The 24,840-nt window shown below is 29.6% G+C and overlaps 1 protein-coding gene across 1 annotated transcript in view; it reads right to left on the reverse strand.

Moving 5' to 3' along the window:
• LOC111038482 (mucin-5AC) overlaps positions 1-24,304 on the reverse strand; it is a 43,841-nt gene extending 19,537 nt beyond the window's left edge. The window contains exon 1 of the mRNA XM_022321608.1: positions 23,587-24,304. The gene's annotated coding sequence lies outside the window, so the exon portion shown is untranslated. The remainder of the gene's footprint in view (positions 1-23,586) is intronic.
• Between the last annotated feature and the right edge of the window lie 536 nt (positions 24,305-24,840).

Consider the following 24,840-nt stretch of genomic DNA (forward strand, 5'->3'; position numbering starts at 1 on the left):
AATAATATAAGATGTTAAACATCAACTATAACCTGTCCTATTAATTGAATTTTTAAACTAGGGCACTATTAACACGATTTTGCAATTATTATTGAATAGATAATTACGTCTAAGATGTACTTTGTTAAGACACGAGTTTTTTTCTTATACTCGCCGAGTCTTCTGGAAAACATTGCCGATCTAGATAACACAATAAGAATTTATTCAAAGTCAACGTTCTTAATTATAGTTTAAGTTCCATACTTGTGTGTATCATTTATTCAAATCATTTTGGAATAAAACAATCAGATCCTATTGCATTATTTAGTTATTATTGCCATATAGCTGTAACTGTAACACGAGAAGTATAGAAACTGTGATTTATAGAATATACATTTTAATTTTGTATACATTTATATTTACCTAAAGTTATTAAAAATAAATATCGGCGGATAGGTCGAAGATCGATTAAAAGAATCAGACATCTTAAAAGCATCACATTACCAAAAACGATTAAACGAAAAATGTGTCCAATTCTAAATATTGTAATAATAGTTATAAAAAAAAAATACAATTGTTAAACCAATATATTTAATTGTATCAAAAATGTAGACTCTAGGCATCACAAACAATTCATACAAAAATTATAATTGAGTGAATTATTTTAAAAACGAAATTCCAAGAAATTTTCACCGACCTAAATAGTTGAATACTTTAGAAATTCTAAGATTATTTAGGACATTCAAGCCCTAATTTAAGTGTTGTTAAAATTCCCATTAATTTTCAAAATCATCAAAATATACAAAAAAATTAGAAATTTTAAGCAAAACCAGTTTTTGACAAAAACGATTTATTATTTATGTTGTAATTAAAAATATAATTACCTTACACTTGAAATTTTCGACAAATATTTATATTACCATTTTCTAGACATGACATTATTTTTAAAATATTTTAGTTAATTTTGGCTTTTTACAGACGTTTAAAATTAATTTTTTTTATAAATATTAATAAAAAATGTTATGTTGTGTATCAATAGCTCAATACTTATGTTGCATCATAATAAGTGTACTATTTTTCAGGTTTTTTGACAATAACCTATTCAAACCAACTTATAAGTTAATAACGATAATTAATAATATACCTAATATTTTATTTGTATAAAATTGTGTCCTATGTAATATTTTGGGCTGAAATTAGTTCAACTTGCAGTAATGTTAACATACAAACAAATTACTTATTTTAAAATAAATAAAAACTGTAACTACAAAATATCCTTCCAAATAGAGGTTGACACACCGTCTCCGCTAAGAATCATTTTTTGTGTGCAATGAATTATCATTGAAATAAAATTTAACACGTCATCCATTACAGTGACCTACTGAATGAAGAGACACATACGTTCGAAACCTACTATACAGTGGAGCAACTTCCCTGGTAATTGTTTTACTAATAATTTAAAAAACTGTAATGCGTGCAACATAATTGAATAATTATAATTATTTTTCACAATCAAATTAATAAACAAAAAAATTTAAATGTTTTTAATATAAAACCAAGATTGGGAAGAATTATTTATAGCTATAAGACAATTACATTGAGGTTACGTTTAATTCATGATTTTTTTTATCTTAAAGTTTTAAATACTAAACAGAAGTTAGTTTAAAGCAATTTATCTGTTTAATATTTATAGAAGTCACCAATTTAACTGATTCAATTTTCTATAGCATAAATTAATTTTAACAAAATATGCCTAGTAGATAGGTAAATCATTGATATGGGTAGTTATTTAAAAAAAAAAAAAAACATTTTTATCGGCACAATTAAATTCTCACATGAAATAGAACAAAATTGTACCCTACTAGAATATGTGATATTTATATGAAATAAATACGTATTTATTTATGAAAGCACTTAATACAATATCACCTTCCTTAGTAAGGTTCAAAATGTAATAAAAATATAATAATAAAGTTAAACGTCTTCTTAGAATTTCGTTTTAATGTGTATAGATATAACTCTACAAGGTAAATACAATAACGTTGACAACTTTTATGCGCAGTAAGGACGAGTGAAAGACAAGGCAGTGTCATATTTATTTTTTTCTTGTAGCAATCCAGTGGACAATGTATACGGTTTTGATTTGGAACTAAATCTTTGTTTTTAGAAGTAGGTACCTACTGAATGTATCTGTTTTCTAGTGCCATATAATAGCTGCACTTAATAACCTCCTATTTGTCACCAAAATCATTTTTTTAGGATTGAGGAAACATTTTTCTACAAAAATATCTAAATAAAAACCAAAAAATATGTAGGAAATTACTCAAACAATACTTTTAATTTAATAACAACAAAAAAATTTAACCAGTTTAATTAAATTGTACATAACTTAACTAATGGCCTGTGCAGCGGAAGTTTATTTTAAACTTTTTAACATTTTCATAAACTCAATTAATTATTTATGTTATTGAATTTTAATTTTTAAACTATGAAATTTTACACAAAAAAAGTCAGCATCTATTTACAGAATAACAGATGCAATTCGATACCCCCAAATCACATTTTAACCACGGTTCGCTATACTTGAGTCTCAAATTGATGAGATCGGGTTATAACTGGTAATGAGACCGAACTTCGTCGAAGGTAGCACTTGACCATTCATTATTTAGGTATGTTGGTAATATAATTACGTCAGGCAATTTTTTTTTATTCTTAAATTAATAAGATACTATTATTATTATAATTATTATCATACGAATAAATTATTGCAAGGCTGGACAAGAAGTTATGACTGTAATATTGTTAACGCTTAGTGAGTGTACTGTGTATGGACACGTGTATTCGGTGCATTTTTTTTTTTTTTTTGGGGCACTCAGTGCGCGTAGATACCTATATGCTGCATCCCACCAATGATAGGTTTTTGGATCAATGTATGTGTACGCGTTATAACTATCCATTTGGCGAGCAAGAAATTTCATTAAAATCGGCGTAGCCGATGAATCGCCAACGACAGTGTAACTGTAATTCTCGAATGCTGACTCACGAGCAGATCGGTGTGATTTCTTTGCGAAACATTCCTGCAGATGCAGTTGTGTAACACAATATATAGGTACATGTATTAATATATTATATACAACAATATCATATACGCTTGTGTGGAGATTATACTACGCACATGCATCATTGACCATTGTATATTATAATAATAAATATAGGTAATAATATTGCCGCTGTTCGTGTTAGCGCTCGTTTAATACCGTGATAAAATATTTAAAATCAAATTTCGGAGGAATACTGCAAAAGGACTCCGTACTTATCACTCAGAGACCTTGAGCTATCACTACGAATTTCACAAATAATTTTTATATTTTTTCAGTTTATGTCAGCAAATATTTATACAATTTAAACGAATTATATAAAATCAGTCGAGCCGTCGGTGATTTTCAAAAATAAATGCAAAATATAAGTGCAATTTTAATTTTTGATATTTCCAATATATTTTTCATTCTTATATTATGTATGTCGGTGAACTATATCCATACCAACTATTGATTTTTAAACCAAAACCTATAAATTTAATTTCATAGTACCTACCATGAATACTTCTCTACGTTTATTGATGCACATGATACATCAATACTATTTTTTTTAATGACCATTTCAAGTTTAAACGTCTCATAAATGTTAAACGGTGCAGGTTGAGATATATATGATTAGGTATAATATGTGAATTATGAATAAACATTGTTATACAATGTTACAGGCTAGCAAGTTCTGGTAGATTTAAGAAGTTGTAATTCCATTTTACCGGTACAACAATTGAAATTAATATTTTCACGTCTGTTCACATAACACTTTAGTTTTGTTAAACGCTATTGTTGTACATTTTTTATTTTAATTTTCACAGCATTTTTCCAATCTATATTATTATATACTATTATGGATATTGTCACCGAACAGGGGTGAACCTTATTGGTTCATAATAATTGGTTTATAAGGCATTTCAATTTCTTTCGATTCGTTTGAATATTTCCGTTTTCCAGACAGAGAAGGACGTCACACCTAAAATCCGTTATAATCGCACTATACGTACGTAATATAATAATAGCGCCCGATGTGTGCGCGAACGATATAACTGAATTATGCCTGAAAATATAATAGTTTGTAAAGACGATTAACTCGCCGTGACAATATTAAAAACGTTATAATGTGCGATTTAGATTGCCTAGGTACAAGAACGCGGTTACAGGTATCTATGGCTGTATAGACAGATATCCGCTTTGTATATCGGCTTTTATCTCAGCCAAACGGAAAATCGATAAGACCGCGATTACAACATTAAAAAAACTAATAAATAATATCGTATGGGTAAACGTCACGGTGTCTGTGTATAGATAAATGTGCAAATCATACCTGTAAGAAACACATCGGAAATAAACTAATAGCTAGATCATTATTAAGTATTAATGACATTCTAAAGAATATAATATTATTGTGATCAATGAAGTGTTTTTTTTCCGAGTTCCACGAATCACCACAATCGATCTCTTGCAGTTCTTATACAGCACCAGCACCTTCAAAAACACATATTTTTATTACTCATATTAAACTACTGCCAAATCGTCCATACTTTAATGAAATATATTATACTACACTGCTCCACCGAGAGATCGTTTTTTCAAATATTATAATATGGTTAAATCGGGATCAACTTGCGTATTGTAAGAATAAATTAAAATTCGCCATTAATTGTTTTAAACGTTATAAGTAGCATTTTAATCCACATAAACATGGCAAACGAAAAATCCTCATTGTCACCTAAGAACTGTCTAAACACTCATTTTTCATAGCGAGTGCAAATTTCACTATGTAATGGATTTACATAATGTTTAATTTTATGATTTTCCAATATTTCACATTCACTGATAAAATAATAATATATGAATATGTACCATGACGGTTTGAAAAAATAAATCTCGATTATTATTATACAGCTTTCCATATAGAAAATGTAAATTCTATGATATCATGGTCGTACGGGATTAACTCGTCTAAACGTGATGCATACGAATAGCCTGCCAAATCTAAATAGGAAGGAGGATTTTTTTACTCGAATTTATTGCTTTCCACAGTAATTTATGATACCCGTATTGTATTATATATTAATAGTTCAGCACATTATAACATTTATGACTTATTGTCTGACTGTCGATTTTCACAATCTACATAGGTACAAATGAAAACTAAAGAACTGGAATACAACCTTTTTTATTAATAACCTAACGTCTTATACGCCTTATTATTATACACTTAAGTTTATTAAAGTATTTTGTCTGATAAACTATTCAAATGGTTGAGAGTAAATTAGACCTTTGAAAAATCGATTTTTTTTTTATATATATACATATTTATCGTAAGTAATTCGGATAGCCTTAAAAAAAATAAAAACCTGGAGGAAGGCTAGTGTGTGCACAGACATCAACTAATCGCAGTGCTATTATGTTATAAGTTTCCGATGCAAATCAATATCCGGTTTAAACGTTTGACCAGACGTTTAACTGCAAACGCCATCGTGTAAATGTACATACCATATTATATATTATATTATGCATATATGTATACGTCTATAAACGTGCCCGATAAATACACCTATGTACATTATATGTAGGTAGCTGGTTATAGGTATTATGCGTGCATATAATATGTAACCCGCTAACAAATACATAGAAAAAAACACAGGATTGTAACCATATACCTAATATTATAAAATACACAACAGCTGGGAGACACTGCCAGATAATCGAATCTCGATCGGCAGTAATTGTCCGACGGTAATAATATTTATCATAATAATGCATACCGCACGCGGTGAGCGAGTGGATTGATACTTGTAGTAGTGTTGAAGATTTTTTTAGAGTATTCGAGTACAAAAACAAAATATACTTGTAGTCCTTCTTTAAAAAAAAAATACAATAACATAGATACTTGACATTTTTTTTGAAAAATCATTCACAATACTACTTTCTACCTAATTTTTGTTATTTAAATTGAATACTTTAACTCAACCCGTTCATTTTTGTTAATTTTGTTCAATATTTATTAATATGTTCGAACTATACAGTGACGAGCCGGACGCCTCATCGGCAGTTGTTACGTCGAGAATCACCGTGACGAGCCGACGATCAGTGGCATCGTACAATGTTATATAGATACATTATTCGTACTATGATATTTTACGATGTACATAATATAATACGCTGACGTACCTACCTATATAGGTACTACACAGACGCAGACGTTATGTTATTACTTATTCCGATGGCGATCTCGGTGTTTGGCACACTGACATATTAAAGAGACGACATTATAATAATATAATGTATTCGGATGAAACTTGTACGGGCCGGCACGTACCTACCTACAAATGTGAAATGATACGAAAATTTTCAAATGATGATGATAGTATTATAATGTATTATTTCGGAATGAAATCGCGACTGATTCTCTGAATCATAACATAGTATATAATATGCCTATTCATTATTTTTGATATACGATTTAGAAAATATTTGATTTAATTGGTGATCGTTCATACTATTGAAATGAAGGTACCTACAAAATATTTTTTTTTGGTTTACCAGATGAGTTCAAAATAAATAGCTACGATTGAAATTGTTGCTTTTTTAGTTTTTAATACAATTATTATAGTGACAACTGATTTAAAGATTCAATTTATTTATGTAAATGTTTTAGAAGGCTGGTAAAGGATTTTACTTAGTATAGGCGGGTGACACATATTGTACTTATTTTTACGTACAGTTATACTCATTCGCTAGTATTTTTTATCAGAGATTGTCAAAAAAAATTAGTAAAATAACAAGTATATGCGAAGAAGTACCTACCTATACCAGGAATTCATCACCTTGGACATGAATAAATTGTATACATCAATGCGTATAGTAAGGACTAAGGAGATTTGAAATATACTTTCATAAATCAAAATTGGTCCTTAAGAACATAATATATCATAAAAGTAACGATTTGACAAATTAAAGCACTCTATGTACTAATATAATCACATCGCTAGTCACACACTTGCCTTCAGACGGTGTTCAAGACATATTCACCGGACAACAACTAGTCACGCTCATGGAAAAACAAAAATACGTAACACTCGACTAGACGCCATCGGCAGACGATGGTGTGAATATTCCGATCGGTTTCGGACACATTAAGTCGTATAGCAACGCAATCCTAACGACGACCGGCCGCGATCGCAACGAAGTTCGTCGCGCTGTGATCTCACCGTGAAAACAATAATCTATTACATAACATATTATTATTATCTGTATCGTATTATTACGCGGAAGCGGAAGCAGTGGGCTACGACGGAACGCCCGAGCGTAATTCGGAAATTGAATAGACTCGTCACAAGACAGTAAGGCACTCGTGTATTTTCCCAGACCTATGAATTTATAATCGTCGCCGCCTCATCGTTACTCGCGGAAGTCCGTGTGCAGTCGAGTGACGCGTGCAGTATTTATAATGTATTTTATTATCTAGCACGCTGCATGTAGTTGTTGCACTCAGCAGGTCGGTTTCTTCTGCGGGGGGGGGGGTCGTCTATAGAAGTAGGTATATTATTATGATATAATAACAATAATAACAAAAATATGTACAGCCAGGTGTATTCCCTCGTCCCGGTAGATTCGTTTAATTATTTTTTTTTTCCTGGCCCTATACATACAACATTCATTATGTGCATATATCTAATCCGCAAATATACCATAGGTACTGTAAATTAATTTCGTGACTTCCAACGACAGAAGTACCTACCTACTTACTTTCTACTCGATTAGAATTTAGAATCCACGCGGTGGTTTCCCTTGTTGACCTCAACACGCGATATTATTGTGGAGTTTCACTTTGTTGGTAATTATTATTCATTGGACCGTTTAGCCTACATGCACAATGCAAATGAACGTTCATCCAGGTCAGTACAGTTCCGGCAGTGAATGTGTTTTAGGCGGTCGATGGTGACGACGACAACGACTACGACGACTACGATTCTTCTCCACCTCCATCGAACGCCTACTACTAACACCCGTCCTACTACTCCACCACCTCCACCTCCTACTGCTCGTTGTCAACTCCCCCCTCCGAAACATCAAGTCGTCTCGATGTGTTTCGAAGGAATTCAAATCATTCACATCGGTCATTACTATATATTACTATACAATATACATCGACATATCGCTTATGATATGGGCATCGGGCGTGCGTTCGATTTTTTTGTATAATATTATAAAGGCATAAGACGTAAAACATGAAGATTTGACGTCCATCGGATTCATGAAAATCATTTTTTCCTCCGATATAATATTATGATGTCGTAAGGACGAGCGTAACAATTATACCGTACAATACAAGCGCATATGAGAAAAGCGTGGTGTGTCATATACTCATATTAGGTATACGGGAGAATAATAATTAATTCATCAGAGTTCTGTCCGTTAGATATAATATTGTGTTCGTCTATAAACAAGTTTTTTTATTCAAAAATTTTCTACCGTAATATCGATGTATACATCGTATGTATATATATCGTGAAACCGGAAGTCTCGAAATTCTGGTTCAAGGGCTTCGGGACCAACGACCTAGACGTCGTGTTTCGGCCTACGGTCTGTTCCGCGGCGGTGGACGAACCGTCGCCGTCGTACCGTATGTAAACACGTATTATTATTTTATTTTTTAACAACACTATAACAATTAGTATTAATTCGATTTCACCTTTAACATGCTCGTCGACTATAAAGTTATAATATTAATAATTAACAATAATAATAATAGGTATATTGTACAGGTACCTATGTGGCTATGTACCGACGTGTCCAATCCCAATACCCGCGGACACTGAAGGATAGCCTACGGAATTATTATCAATTATCATGAACATTCAACATTCAATCGCTTTTGTCCCCTTAAATTTGGAACAACTTTTACTCGCCGCCGATGTATCTATGTTATATTATAATATACATGTACAGACGTACAGTGTACTCGTTCGCATTAGTTTTGATTGTATTTTATTGTACGTCGTACATTTCCGAGATTTACGACATTTCCGACAACGCTCCTATTACCGACCAGTGACATAACGATTTGTATTCAGTTGTACCTATCGGATGTTGTACAGACACGTTAACAAAATATTCTATTCTTTGAACCTAAATGCTATATAACTTTTTTGAAGGCCGGCGATCTGAATAAAAGTTTATACAATTATTATTACAGGTAAATACCAGAAAACTTCAATTATCATTGTCGGAATGTATAGTGAATATAGTTTCTCAATTACGGATGTTCTATTATTTGGGAAAAAATAATTGGCCATTTTTAACAATAGAAGGTAATATAAACTGTGTCCAAGCCAATTCACGGTCTTACGATTATGAAATAAAACAATAATTGACTTTAAAACGATACTTGCAATATTTACTATTATAGAGAAGATAGATATTTTAATTTTTAAATCAATAAAACATAATTTATTAAAAATGTAATTTTCTAAACGAATCTCAAAGTGCCAAGATAATTTGATTCAATATTATACAACTCTCACACTATCTACGCTTGAAATAGTAGCAGGTATTCAAGTTAAGTTCCTAAACGTACCTATTTTAAGTAATGTATACATTTTAACCAGTAAGTATTTGTTTTTATAAATTATGTCTAAAAACTGTTTATTGATATATTCAGAGTAAAAAGGACTTCATTCGTACCACATTATTAAAATTACTTTCGTTTACCTACTTGTACTTTGTCCAAGTTTTTATTAATTTATTTTAAATTCCCACAATAATAACATAAAATATTTCTCGCTCTCTCGTTAGTTTTTAGTTTTTATTTCAGAATAATTCATTGTTTTACTTTTTCACTTAAAAACGGAATATTTACGACTTTTTTATAATATCATATACCTAAAATTAATTGTAGTGGGAGAATAAATTTGTAATTTTTTATACATTTGTATTTGATTGTTTGAACATATTTGGAATCCAACAGTCGCTTCTACTATTGTTTAACGAAATACGTTTTATTTCAATGTAATAAAATATATTATGAAAAAACAATTTCCCATATTTTCACCAAATTCTAAAATTATAAATTACTACAACTAGGTGAGTAGTTGATATATATAATGTATGTGAGCAGACATTATTTCAGTTAGTACCTACATATACCGTCCTACGTAGGTACCTTATAATGTTTAACTGGAGTACCTATTGACATTGAATACCTATGTGATAATTCATTTCACACTTAAATAATAATTAATTTATTATTAATATATATTGTTTTTTTTTATTAAAGAAAAAGCCTTGATAACGTGGCCATTTTTTTTACACGATACGGTCTTAAATCATTTAAATTAAATTATACAATTCAATGTCTTTCATAAATGAAGTTAGTATATATTGAGTTTGTGTATAAATAGTAAAAAATATAGATGTATAGTTGTATTAATTATCAAATATTGATAAACAATAAAGCAGCATGTGATCAGGTTCGATGCGACCCATACTGTGCAAGGACGTTTTCAATTAGCTCATAAAATAAGGCATGGTACAAAAAAGTACACATTGTTAAAATATCGTTTATTTTTTAAAGATTTTTACTTTAGTAATATTAAAAAATGTGAAGTTGTGAATTATCAGTAATGATTTAGTAACGTTTTATTCTATAAAAGTTACATATTATAAATATACATCTTTGTTCAACCCGCGTAACTATACGGTGTATGGAAGCTGATTTAGTTGATTTACGAATTTTAAAGATGAAATTATAAATACCTACATTTGATTGTTATCTACATAAAGAAAGAGTAAGATTGCCAATATTCTAAAAAACGAATGATCATCTGTAAATAAATTAAACCTCTTTTCAGTAAATTAGTAAATTGAAAATGCATTGTGGTTTTTAATTATTATTCTTTTTCTTTTACAACTATTATTCTACTATAGTGAATTCTCTCGTATTGAGTGAAAAAAAAATATTTCTTGGAATACAAATCAGTGTTGAAAAATACTGGTCAGTAAGTAAATCACAAAATAATAGAAGAATGGTAGGACATAGGTATAAAGAGACACGTCTATTATATGTGTATTGAAAATTCAATATTATATAATTATCTACCAATTTTGGTAATTCGTCAAAAAATATAACACAATGACCTCAAAACGTAACAATCCTTAAGTCATTAAAGTTTCATAAGCTTAATAGTTTATTCCTTATAGATATTACGATAATGCATTAGAATCCTAAAAATGTGTTTATAATTTATTTATTGACTGTTACCTATATAATAAATTTTCGTATTATAGATATAAATTTAATTACCTATTAACTTTTTTTATTATTATCTAGTATTTAAAAACCTCATTAAATATTTTTTTGTCATAAATATTTTATGTTTTTCAATTCAAATAATATATTACAATAGTTCTAAAATTGATTACAATCTTGAGATATTCTAAAGAAAAAACCGTTATTATTTACATTTGTAACTAAATAATACACTTGAATAATTTTTGCAAATTCTCCAGTTTTACTTATTCAAACATTTTATTAAGTTTTATTGGAATTTCAATTTTGAAGACTAACAATCAGTTGCTATTTGGATAAAATTAAATACGAATACTACAATATAAGTATCCTATCTATCGTTATCTCTTAGTAATCTAAGTTTAAAATTTAAATACATAGGTACTATTCGTTTGTTATGATTTCATTAACTGCATCCATCGCTCTGCAATACAAGAGTGAATTACATTTTTGGTGGATTGGTATGAAATCAAATTTAAGTAATACAAATATTAAACACTCATAAAATATAAATGTTTTTTGTATGTCGAATTACCATGATTGGTCGTCAAACTTTGTAACGTGTGTATGAAGATTGGTACCAATTTTGCATATTATACGATTAACAAAGGCTAACACTAGTGACTTTACTACTATTATATAGTACATTTTTAATTTGACTCTACTCGTCTTCACCGGTGGCTTACACCTAGGTTAGTAATCATCTATATTGTAAATTTTTGGATGCAGAATTTCGACATAATGTCTTACAATAATATTTTTTAATATACTAAATATACTAAGTATAATTGTAATATTTGAAAAATAAATTAATTCGATATTATTTAACAGATTTGATTATACATGAAATTCAGTTCAATGGTACATTGAAAAATATTGTGCTCTTCTGCAATTTGTATGGTATGGCGAAGATGAGTGATGACACATACTCCGATGTAATAATAGAAATATGTACTTCTTTTTGTACTGCACTGATTTCATTTTGAACGATTCTATTTCATTGTATACTGAAAAGGGAAAATCATTCTCATATGTGACAAATTTGATTAGATACTTTCAAATTCGGGGCTAGTGTTGACATCACATATAAAGTAGGAACTCTAAACTACGTTAATGTATATTAATAAATACACATTTATTTGTTATTTTTTAAAGTTTAATATACATTGTTCACAATTGTGTAGCTTCAATTTTATCCGTGTCTTATTAATATTTATTAAGCCTTACATGACCCGTTTTCATTACAACTGAGTTTTATTAACCGGTTTTATAATTTGACAAAAAAAATTATCTTTTTTTAACAGTAAAAATTGGGACAAAAATTTAAGTCATCTATTGTGGATCCTTTAAACAGTAATATATATATATAAAAAAGATTTAACCCATTTAATGAAATTTCATGAAATAAAAAGAAAAGACAATTTATAATAATAATCAAAAACAAGTCTGTAAAATCATTAATTATATATTAAGTATATCGTATGTATATCTTAGACAATATTTATTTGAAATTAAAATAAGTGTGCAATTGTGGGGTTGTATCCTTATATAATATTATGTTATCTTTTCCTCGCCGGTGTCCTTTAGTACTTAAATAACTAAATATAGATAATACCTACACATTATTTGTTTTGTTGTACAAAAAAAACGTGAATAACGAGTCACGACCATCTACTATATCTATACTACATCTTCTATATAAAAAAAAAACTATACAGTTTGTTTCAATACTAATGAGTATACTAATCGCAACGCTCTTTTTATCTATAAATATGTACATAATTTCATAATATATAAAGCAAAAAAAATGTATATCTATTTTCTATAAAGAATATAATATGATTTTTTTTCTTCAAAATTTGAATTTTTTATCAACATTTTAGTAAAATCCAATCCTCTTATTTCAATTATTGAAATAGTTGATAGACTCGAATAAAGTTTAGAAAAACATTACCTACCAAATTTCTTGAGAATAAAACAATAAATAATAATAATTAAATAAATTAGCTAGGTATGAAAAATGTATAATATATTATATATAAAGATATACTTAAATTATAATCTTAAACATGGTAGATATTCGGTTGAATTGTCCACCATGATTACTATTTACATGGTCCAACGATGATTATACAATTTCTAGGGTACTTAATTCTCAAAGAATCCACTACCTCAACCTCATACAGTCATACCAATGACGTTTTGTTGATAAATTATAAGTAAGATATCGATATGGCGTTAATGTATTATCTCTGATTATTTACAAATAGTTTACTTAATGTATCATATGGTATTTTTTACTGCATATAGTTCGTGGTCTATAAGTAATAAGTAATAACCCTAAACGTCAACTAATCTATATAGGATGCATTATTTAAGGAAGACCGAAGAATCCAACAACGCAGCTCCGACCAAACCAGAAAATGCATAGAACTCATTCCGCTGTTATTGTCACTGAAAACCGTTGTACAATTTAAAATTGTAGGTGGTATGTTAATTGTAATATCGAAGATTCTGGATTATAGCGATATCGCTTTAAGATAACAGGGACAACAAAGTACACAGTGTTTTTCATTCGATAAGTTTATCAAATTCAAAAATTCGATTGGTAAGTAAAAAAAATTGTTTGGCATATTTAAAAAAAATAATAACTGTGAAAAATCAAATAAGATTGTCATTAGGTATACCAACTATACCTGCAAAAATTGTATATCACTTATTATAAATTTAGTGAACCTTTTGAAACTAACTGTGCAGTGAATAGCAATCTAATGATAATTTGATGTCTTATGATATTAATTTGATATTATTAGTGTACACTGTTAGTGAGTTGCAATGTTGTTAGTCGAATAAAGTGGTTTTATTATTATTATTTTTTTTTTCATGACTATATAACCTCTCAGGTGAGTACCCGAACACACATATTTCCCATATTGTGTATTATTATTATCAAGTTAACGCCATATTAACTGAAGAGAAAATAGAAAGGTAACATCACAATCATAAAATCATAAATGTTTCCGGCCATCGAAGAACGCGTAACCTACTTCAAAACGTACAATGATATATTATACATAAATAAAAAATAAAAATAAAATAAAAAAATTCAATATTCCATTATGTTTTCAATCTTGAAAACGCGCAGGAATACGAAGAATAGGAAAATTAGTAATTTTATTTTTATTAATCGAACGGGTTTTCGAGAATAAACCGTAACCGATTGACAACGAGTAAACACATTGCGAGGTGTATGTGTGTATTATATATAAGTGTGTGTATAAAATATTATCTATAGGTATACATCGATGTACATTATAATAATGTTCACATGGAATGAAAACCGTGAAAGTAAGACATAATATAGGTATAATATCAAAAACATATATATTATTCATAATTTATGAATTTTTTTCTTTTTCTCGAAAATACGAACGCATAGGTCGACATCGGCAAATGCGCACATGTCTGCGGTTAATCTAATATATATATTATATGTATAATACTGTATCCGTGTATATATTATTGTTATCATGTATTATGGATATGGTTTTCAAATGAGCGAAAGTGAAACAGATCAAGAGTAAAAAAAAAGAAAAGAAAAAGAGATAACAATCATTCGTATAAACCGCATTTTAAAACGTTGTGATTTTTACTAGATTGTTCGTAACAATGTTTTGACTTTTTGGCGGTTTTGTTTTCAATAGGCACCTCAATTATCCGCATTGTACATATTATTATTATACCGACTTGACCGATGATAATATGGTACGAATTTTTTCGTTATTGTCATTATAAAACCAGCTCGGTATTTTTTTATCGCTTTTTTCCCGTGTGCTACCAGCAGACAGCAGTACAGTATTATAATATGTGACTGAATAAATTATATCGACGATGGCGACGAAATAATAATAATTAGACACAACGGTTTTGATGGAATTGGAAAGACAATAACGATCAATTTATCACGGTGCGTTACTCGCTTTTACTTTACCAGCGTACGATTTCCAACATTCACAATAATTAAAAAAAAAATCAATTCCGACATTATATTATTAATAGAGATTTCCGTTAAATGTGTGACGTGTGTATGTATGTGTGTATGCATGAGTTTACGTGGATTTGCGTCGTACGATTTCAAGTAATATAAATACAGGATAATGTACGCATCAATAGACAGCTGACCAATTTATATTTAATAACAGATTATATAAATTTAAAAATATAAATCATTTAAGTACTTTTAACTCATTAAAAAAAAATATATATGAATGGAAACTGATTGATCCCAGATCTATAAATTCGATTACCTAAAGGTCAATTTCCTCTAATATTAACTAAATAAACTAACTGTAGTCATCCGTATGAGAAAATAGCATCCTTTTAACGTTTCACTAGAATAATTAGCAATTAGATATAGTCTTATAAATTAAAATCCACGAAAAATGACTGAACTTTAAATCGAATTTCATAACTTTGCATAATATCTAACATTGGATTTGAGTTCTTATATATCTTTCAAAACATCTGTTGAGCTTTGATAATTATTAGTATACTTTTTTCATTTAAAAATACCGATACATCATTATTTTTAAAATACATTATATAAAATTAAATATTACTTATTTCAGCATGAATTTTACTTTTTAGTATTTATTTGTTCAAAGCTTTCGTAAAAATCCAAAAATGTATAACATTTTCAAAAATCATATTTATTCGATTACTAATAGAATTTTAAAGCTGTTAGAAAAGTTAAAGTATCTATGTTATCGAACAATAAAAATACGATTTTTGCACAGTAATAATATTGTCTTATACAAAGGTATTATAATTTAAAATAATAAGCGTTTTCTCTTTATTAAATAAAGCAATTAATTATTATACCTTTTATTTATATGATTTATACGCAAGTTCTTATTCAAACACACTATTTTTAAGCAGTTAAGCTAATCAATAATTACTTTCAAATGCTTGATCGATAATTATGTATTATTTTTATTGCTTGCAGTATGATTAAATTGAGTTAAAAGAACAATCGTAGACCACGTATGATTAAATTAATAACTACTAAATGACGATCAATACTTGAATTTATTTGTTCTTACAATGCAATTTAATGTTCGTTTTATGAATACGATCAAGAACTATCACAATAGATTCGTGCTAATAAAATCAGACATCATAATATTCGATGACTGTGTACAAAATATAACACGTACGCAGGTATTACAATTTCGGAACAAATCACTCGTTAACTCTACTGAGTACAGTAAAGGACCGATTACAAGTTCGATTTCTTAAAATGTTCCAATAATTATAATTATAATTATGCCTATAGTCCACAACAGTAACAGAGAACACATTGTTTACACTGTTCACTGTTGTACCTGTATCAGTAAAGCATTTAAATCATTCACTACTCTTTGTAAATCGAACACTGACAAGTCGATAAAGACTAAAAGACTTGTACCTACAATGATATTTGCTGGAAGTCAATTAAAATAAATACAATAGGTACATATCTGAACATCTTCGTTAGTTCAATTATTATTGTATGTCTATACCTACCATTTACTACTGTGTATAAGCTAACTCTATTATTACTCTAATTCAACCAATAATTAAATAATTTTGTGTAACCATGATATTTTACTTGAAAGTAAAAAGAATACACTTAAGTACTTACAAATTTAAATTGATATAGATAATACTATTTACAAATATATTAAATGTAATAGTTTTTAAATTTTGTGCATATTGTTTAGATGATCTGCATTTGTTTGCTTTGCCCCATCGGTATACAATGTTTATCACTATTATTAATATCGTTTTGGTTGATTTGTTTACTGCTGTAATTTCTCTTTTATATCCAGAACGTTTGATATTGCAGTTCTATTCGTTTTCCCCAGATTTTACAACAAAAAAAAGAAGAAATATAATGTCTAGTATTAGATGAACCGACAATGGACAATGTATAATATTATGGGTATACCCATTTTCACTTGTGTTATAATATCATTAATCGCACCGCATCCATCATCTCTCTATGCCACAACACTTGAGCAGTATTATAGTAATATAGTGTAGATACCTACACCATACATGCCCTACGCACTGCCGCACTGTTACAATGGCAATCACATATATAGAGCCATACAGACATACAGTCAATCATTTTAATACCGGTTTGTCCGGCATATGTATCTCGTGCTCATAGTAATTAATCATAATAATAGGTAATGCTAGTAAAACTCCGTTATAATATCAAAATATATCTGCAAATAGAAACACATGCACGTGTATAATCATAATTGCAGTTTGAGTGTTTTTTTTTCGACGATTTGTCGAAAGTTCAATCAACTCGACTGTCACACGTTTATCTGTATACGATAGCAATATAATAATATATAAGCAAGTAACATAGGTACTAACATATACGAAAAAAAACCAAATCGTTCTATACACAAACATGATTATTACGAATCGGTATTTTTTCCTCGTTAAGATAATACTCGTATATTATACATACAATACTATAATGTATACCTATTACCTATAAAACATTTTACCTAATTTCAAATACCTCGATCACTAAGACAACTATAGACATCGTGTCTATTATAAATAGGTACTTATGCTTTATGTACATAGTACATTATATATAGCCATATAGGTTAGTACCATAGTACCTATTGTGTACCCGATTTAAATCACGCTTCTACTTATCGGATTAATGTGCCTAGCGCCGTGTATATTATTATTTACATGAAGAATATTTAACTACAGTATAGTCGTGTCCGTACGGTTTTGTGAGGGGAATTGAACGCAGGTAATGTTTCAATAATAAGTGATGCGTGCATTTAATAAACATAATAATAACACTATCGCTCGGCACGCGCCACGGGAAGAAATAACGATATATAAAAAAAAATAATAATTATGTCACATCCATAGTATCATATTAAGGTTCGTAAATCCGTGCAGTTCTTCGACCCCTCAATACACCTACCTTTGCGCATACTATATTTTTATAATATTCGAGTAGTAATACACGAAAACCTTGAAAAATTTGTTTGAAATATGAAGTTCATGAACTCGTTTGTTTTCTCTGAACGAACTATTATAAGTAGAATGAAAATAGTACCCATACCACAATAAGGAATTAGTGTTGAGATCCGAACAAAATAATTAATTATTATAAATTATAATTGACTTTGAAAATAACTAATTTTGATTTCTTACTTTTGATTATTTATTAACCATTTGAACTATTCTATTTGTAATTAATTCATTTTTCTAATCATATATTTATATTTAACTTCGAGTCAAATCAATCTTCCAATATTCAGTTCAAGTTCATCAAAACTGTAACAATATAATGTCCATTTATAATTTGTTTTTCTTTGAACGAGTTCGGGAACTTTCAGTTCATTTAGACGTCTAAGTCTCCGACAAAAACATCATTCCTATACAATGATATTGTGAGTTTTAGTTTTGATCGAATCGTTTTTTCAATACGAGAAACTCGTAATTAGGACGTTCCTACTGGTCACATCATATTGTATAACAAACAAAACCGCCGTTAGCGTTTTTATTTTCCCAGCGAAGACGCGACGACCAACGCCGACAAATATAATACAATGCCAGAAATACTCATAAGTTATATGTTTAGGACCCTACTACCCGACCTATCCGTTTATTTTATATGATCAGAAAAAAATGAAACGGGATCCGCTGGTCGATAGTCGTGTCACTCGTCACTCGTCGGAACGGATCAAGGACCGAATGGGTAACTACTTGGTGAGAACGCACGTGCAGACGACGGTAAATGACAGGATGATGACCGTGTACACTATATTGGTACAATTAAGAAACTTCGTCCACCAGAACATAAATTTAGCCTCCCCCCCCCCCCTTAACAAAAAAATGTATTTCAGTTCTAAAAGCTTACTAGGGAATTTTATTTTACAAAATATGCTATATTTCATTATTTCATTGCCTTCATTAACTTATTGTTGGGACTACAGCCCCTAGAAGGTTGCCTTAAGTTTCGCCTGTTAGAACACATGTCTACGTATGCATAGTTAATTCGTTTCCAAACAGTGTATGAAACTGACGACGAAGATAAAGTCTACCAGTCGCCATCGTAATTATCATCGTCGTCATCACCGTCGTCGCTGTCGACTGTCGTTCATCGTATGTCCATCACACATGATAATAATGCCTGGAGAACGACGCATACACGCACAACGAACACACACGCTCACACGCATGCACATATACGGGTAATGTGCGGACGTCGACCGCAAAGTCACACGAATACATTTTCTGATATATGGGACACTGTGTATATAATAATATAATGATTGTAATGATAATGATCATGACATGTCGTTTGAATGTTTTTATTTTTTTTATACGTACTCACACACGCTTATAATCGTGTATATATAATATATGTAAGTATCTACTGCAATTAAGACGGTATCTAAGTCACTCGGTTAGTATAAGGAAAGGACCCATATAGACATGATTATTATGTATATCGCTGCCCCCTAGATATAATATATTTATACACATAGGTACATTTACGAACATCATCATTTGATCGTCGGATCTGATTTGAAATGAATACAAAATAAAAGACTTGGGCGAGACCACGTTATTCGCACCTTCCAAGCAGACTCCTTCTAAATGTATAATATATAAGTATATAATATAGCTATAACATGAAATCTATATTATATGTCTAACGGCATCGCGAATACCCGTCTTCGATCCTTTCACGCAGCTGTCTTCCTATTCTGCTGAGCATCCTACAACGCTCAACCTTCTTCCTCCCCCATCCAGCCACCCACACATACATCAGACGTAGGATTATTTTTGATAACAATTCAAAACTATACATTTTATTGTTTTTAAATAGTGCAGAATACTGCTGGATAATAGATAGGTTAAAAAGAGTTATTTTTATACATTTCCCCGAAATCCGATTAGGTATACATCGCAATAATATAATAGTATGAAAGAATATTGTATACATCTTAAGCAATCCTATAGAGACTCTAATATTATCTATATTTTGCATTTGCTAATGTTATTAAATACATGAATAATACAATTACCAAATTCAAACTACGTAATTTTTTAACAATGATGTTATCATATATAAATAACATGGCACGGTTATTAGTAAGTATGTACTGTTATTTCTTAATTTAAGGTATAGGTATGCGTTATACTGATATATTCTACCTATATATAAAATGTATCATATCGAATTCCGTATGTGGGACTATTGGAGGAAGAGACATAAAAATTGGTCTCATTCGATTTCCCTTTACAAACAAATACTTACTATCTTTCAAAACGTAAATATTTGTAAAAAAAAAGATTGATATAAAATTCTTAATTTTTTTTATAATTTCAGTTATTACTTGAAAATTTATAAAATGAAAGGTCCAGAGATCAAAATATGTTTCGAATGAATAATGACACCCATTGAAATATTAAAAAGGGTATACCTAATCTAAACGTTAATTGAAGAATATAAGAACAATTTAGACGTATTTATTATGTTAAACGATTTGAAGAAAACATTTAGACCATTATAATTTATGAATACCCATATTTTTTATTTTTATTTTTAATTTTCTCAATATCTATAATCTAAATTCCTCAATTATCTATTGTATGGTGCATAGACTATAGACTATAGAAGAATTAAGTATTAACTAATAAAAAGCTTTATAGTTTACTTAACGAAATCACTAATCAGAATATTACAAGATATATTGAAATATTTACACTAAAATTATTGTTTCATACATAGATGCTTATGTACAACAAATAATAAGGAATCTACTTAAGTGAAAATAACGTTTATTGCATTAAGAAATATGAATACTTTTATGTTATTTAAAAATTGTATTATATTCCCTAGTAAATCATTACATTTTTTTAACAATGCTAATTTGAAATTCGATATTTTTTAATGATCATATTATTATATTAAACATATTTAACTACTAAATATTAAACACAATATTTTATTGGCAAAAGGCCTTCATAAGTATTCCAATTTTTACGGTATAGGTATCAATGTGATTTCATTGAAAATATGAATAGACGAAAAATTTAAGTACAGTTATTATTATTTTGACGTGTCAATGGCTAGACCTAAAGATTCTTGTATAGGATGGACTTAAATTATCATTATACAATTGTTCTATATTATAGATTTCAATTTATTTCTTCTATCGTCGTCAATAACGATTTTACGTTTGAAATAATCGACTAAATTATTTATACTCTAAAAATATTTAAATATGATCAAAAAAATTACTGTCTATCTACCTATTATATATTTTATGTTAATATTTTATTAGTTATACTTATAATAATTGCATATTACTGTCAATATCCTAATCTCTGTAAAAAAAAACACTTCCTTTTTTTTACTAGAAAAATCGATAGAAATTGAAAAGTGATGATTTGTAGATGTATAAGACTCTATAATATAAACTTACATGTCATCGATCGTAATTTAGGAATTATTTTTCTCAGGATGCATGCAACATCAAATTAAATATTAACTCAATTCATATTTAAAATAATAATTAAATTAAATACTAAATATGTATTTAATTATTCAATATTATTTAGCAGGTAAATATTCATTTTTGAGTAATTTACAGTCTTGATACAAATGAAATATAATTTAAAAAATATAATAATAGCCAAAAAAAATTCTGCATACTTATACATTTATAATAGGTATAAATTAAATTATTTTCTATGCATATTTTTGAAAATAAAGACTATATTAAAATATATAAGTAATCTTACAGTTTAAAAAATATAAATTAGAACTGTGATTGAAAATGAACCTTTCCGCCAACAATAATGATGTAGGGCAATATTAATTGTATAATGATAGGTGGTCGTAGAATCAAACTTCTCGCACAGTAAATATCTTAAAAAAAGTATTTCTGCTGTTTTAAGTTTTTCAGTTTAAATTTGTACTTATATTATGCAGTGCAATTATTTTAAATTAAAGGGTAATTTTAATGTATTATTCGTGTACCCTATAATTATTGTACCTATAATTTAAAATAAAATAGCTGAGTGATTGTATTCTAGTTAGTAGCTTAGTTCGTGTTTTGATATTGATCTTTCGTCAAATAATAGAAAATTACTAGCAATAAAATTACAATTGTATAAAGTACAAGTATCCATGTAATATATAACATTACAAACTTATGCGTTTAATTTAAGTTTTTAACATTAAAATTAATATATATAGACGATTAAAAATATGATAGTTCTGGTGCTACTTATTAAGTTAAAATAATTTTGGGTTTTGGGTATTCAATCATCGATATTTCAAAATAAAATATTTTGGAGATTTGTATTAATATATTTCATTAAATATTACTGGTAATAAAATCATATTTACATCATATTGGTAAATACTACAATATTGTTAATTAGAAACATAACACAACAAGTTGCTCTAAATTAAAAAAAAGATATTTTTTATTTTAGAAAAATTTTTGGTAGAAAAATGTACCTATTAGAATGGAATATTAATTTCGAATACTTAGATACCTAAAAACTATATTCTTTTAATAATGTACTATACTCCTACAACATGACAATGTGTCAATGTATATTATATTATGAACTGTGATTAATTTTATTTGGATTCGTATTAAGTTGTTATCAAATTGTTGAGTATCAAACAAAGATGATAATTTCCAGCAATAAATAGTATATTTTACTATTACGCCAATAGCACAATACATACAACCCATTATAGAATTGATTTTTAGACAGGATTGACATTTGGTACAAAAAAGTTTATAATTAAGTTCATTAGCACATTATTGAGCAGCAATCAATTTACCAATGCCAACTATTACGAGTATACCACTAACCGGAATGATGAGATGACGTTATGCAGTGCGATTGGAATTTTATTCATAAATAATACCATATCTACCTATATGTATAAATTATATTGTATGATAAGTATACACGTCTTGTTATCGTGTATCATGACTCTACAATATTGTGCTCTTGCGACAGCACTGAGACGGAAGAAAAATATTTAAAAATACAAATTCTATTTATATTATAAAAAAAAATGAAAAAAAATAATACTAATAATAAGTAGGTATAATGAATGTTTTGTTTTAATTTTTTTCGATTTTGGTTTCTTACCAGTCACCGTGCTCCAATTTGTATGGGATCGGAAGGAATCGACTGCACGAGGATCCGCGATCTAATTGCAGTGCGCCGGGTGATCTCACGTGATTTTGTTCATGTTTTCCCGTCGTTCACAGACGATTTTCTTTTGTTTCCGAGCGACGATGCGGGGCTGTTCGCTCCGACTGTCACCACTGTATAGTTTTGAGACAGCTTGGATCTGTCGGTGGCGCAGGGGCGGGCCGGTTGGTAGGGGAAAACTTTGGAAAAACAAAAAAAAAATCGAAAAATTGAAAAATGTTTTCAAAATAAATCAATGAATCGAATCGACGACGGAGGTCCAGAACCGAACCGCAAGACTCGAAAAAACCGGCGGACAACTCGCGCTGTCGGTGTATTACAGACGTAATAACGTAGTATTAAAATATCGTATCAGCTATAATATATTATTATTTACGCGTCCGGAGCGGAACGGAGCGGAGCGCGGATCGTACAGCGGCCGGCCGGCTAGTGACGATAGAATAAAAATCCCGTCGACGGGCGATGACGATTTTTCCGGGGGGAGGGGCCGACCACCGTGATATTATATTATCAGGTATTGAGGCAGTAGGGCGGGCGGTTTACGAGGCACGCGTATGACATGTATATAATATTATTATTTTTATATTATTATATATATGCCTTGAACTCTCCGAAATGGGAAACCTTGAACTGAACCGCGCCGCCGAGTGTAACCGGTCTGCGCGCGCGATTGCCCTACTGACTCAGTCCGACGAAATCCGAACGGAATGCACGACGCGGCCGCGGCTGCGGTCCGTCGCGCCGCCGCGGGGAGGGGAACCCGTACCCGGCGGTGGGGGCACCGGTCGGCGCGCGGAAGAATTTTTTTCGCTTGATCGGTCTGGCGGAGGATGACTGCGGCGGCGTTTTCTCCCGCTCGAGCACGCGTAAAATAATATTACCATTACTTGTATATACTTATTGATACTTATTATAGCTATTGACACTCTACCGCATACAGGGCGATTCGGAAAGTGTGTTTGGAAAATGGTTTTCATTTTTTTTCCGCCAATGTGCATATTACGACAGAGACGTATTATAATATTATGTCTTTATTATAGGTATCACAATGAAGAGACTGTAATCGTAATAATATGCAAATTTTGTCTACGTGCAAATACGCATCACGAGTGCAAGATCACGAGATGTTCGCGTTTGGGTTTGGAGGGTTATTATAGTCATGTGTGTTATATACTCTAACAGTACATA

The sequence above is a fragment of the Myzus persicae genome, unplaced genomic scaffold (genome assembly GCF_001856785.1).
Source record: "Myzus persicae strain clone G006 unplaced genomic scaffold, MPER_G0061.0, whole genome shotgun sequence".
In the NCBI taxonomy this organism is placed as follows: domain Eukaryota; kingdom Metazoa; phylum Arthropoda; class Insecta; order Hemiptera; family Aphididae; genus Myzus; species Myzus persicae.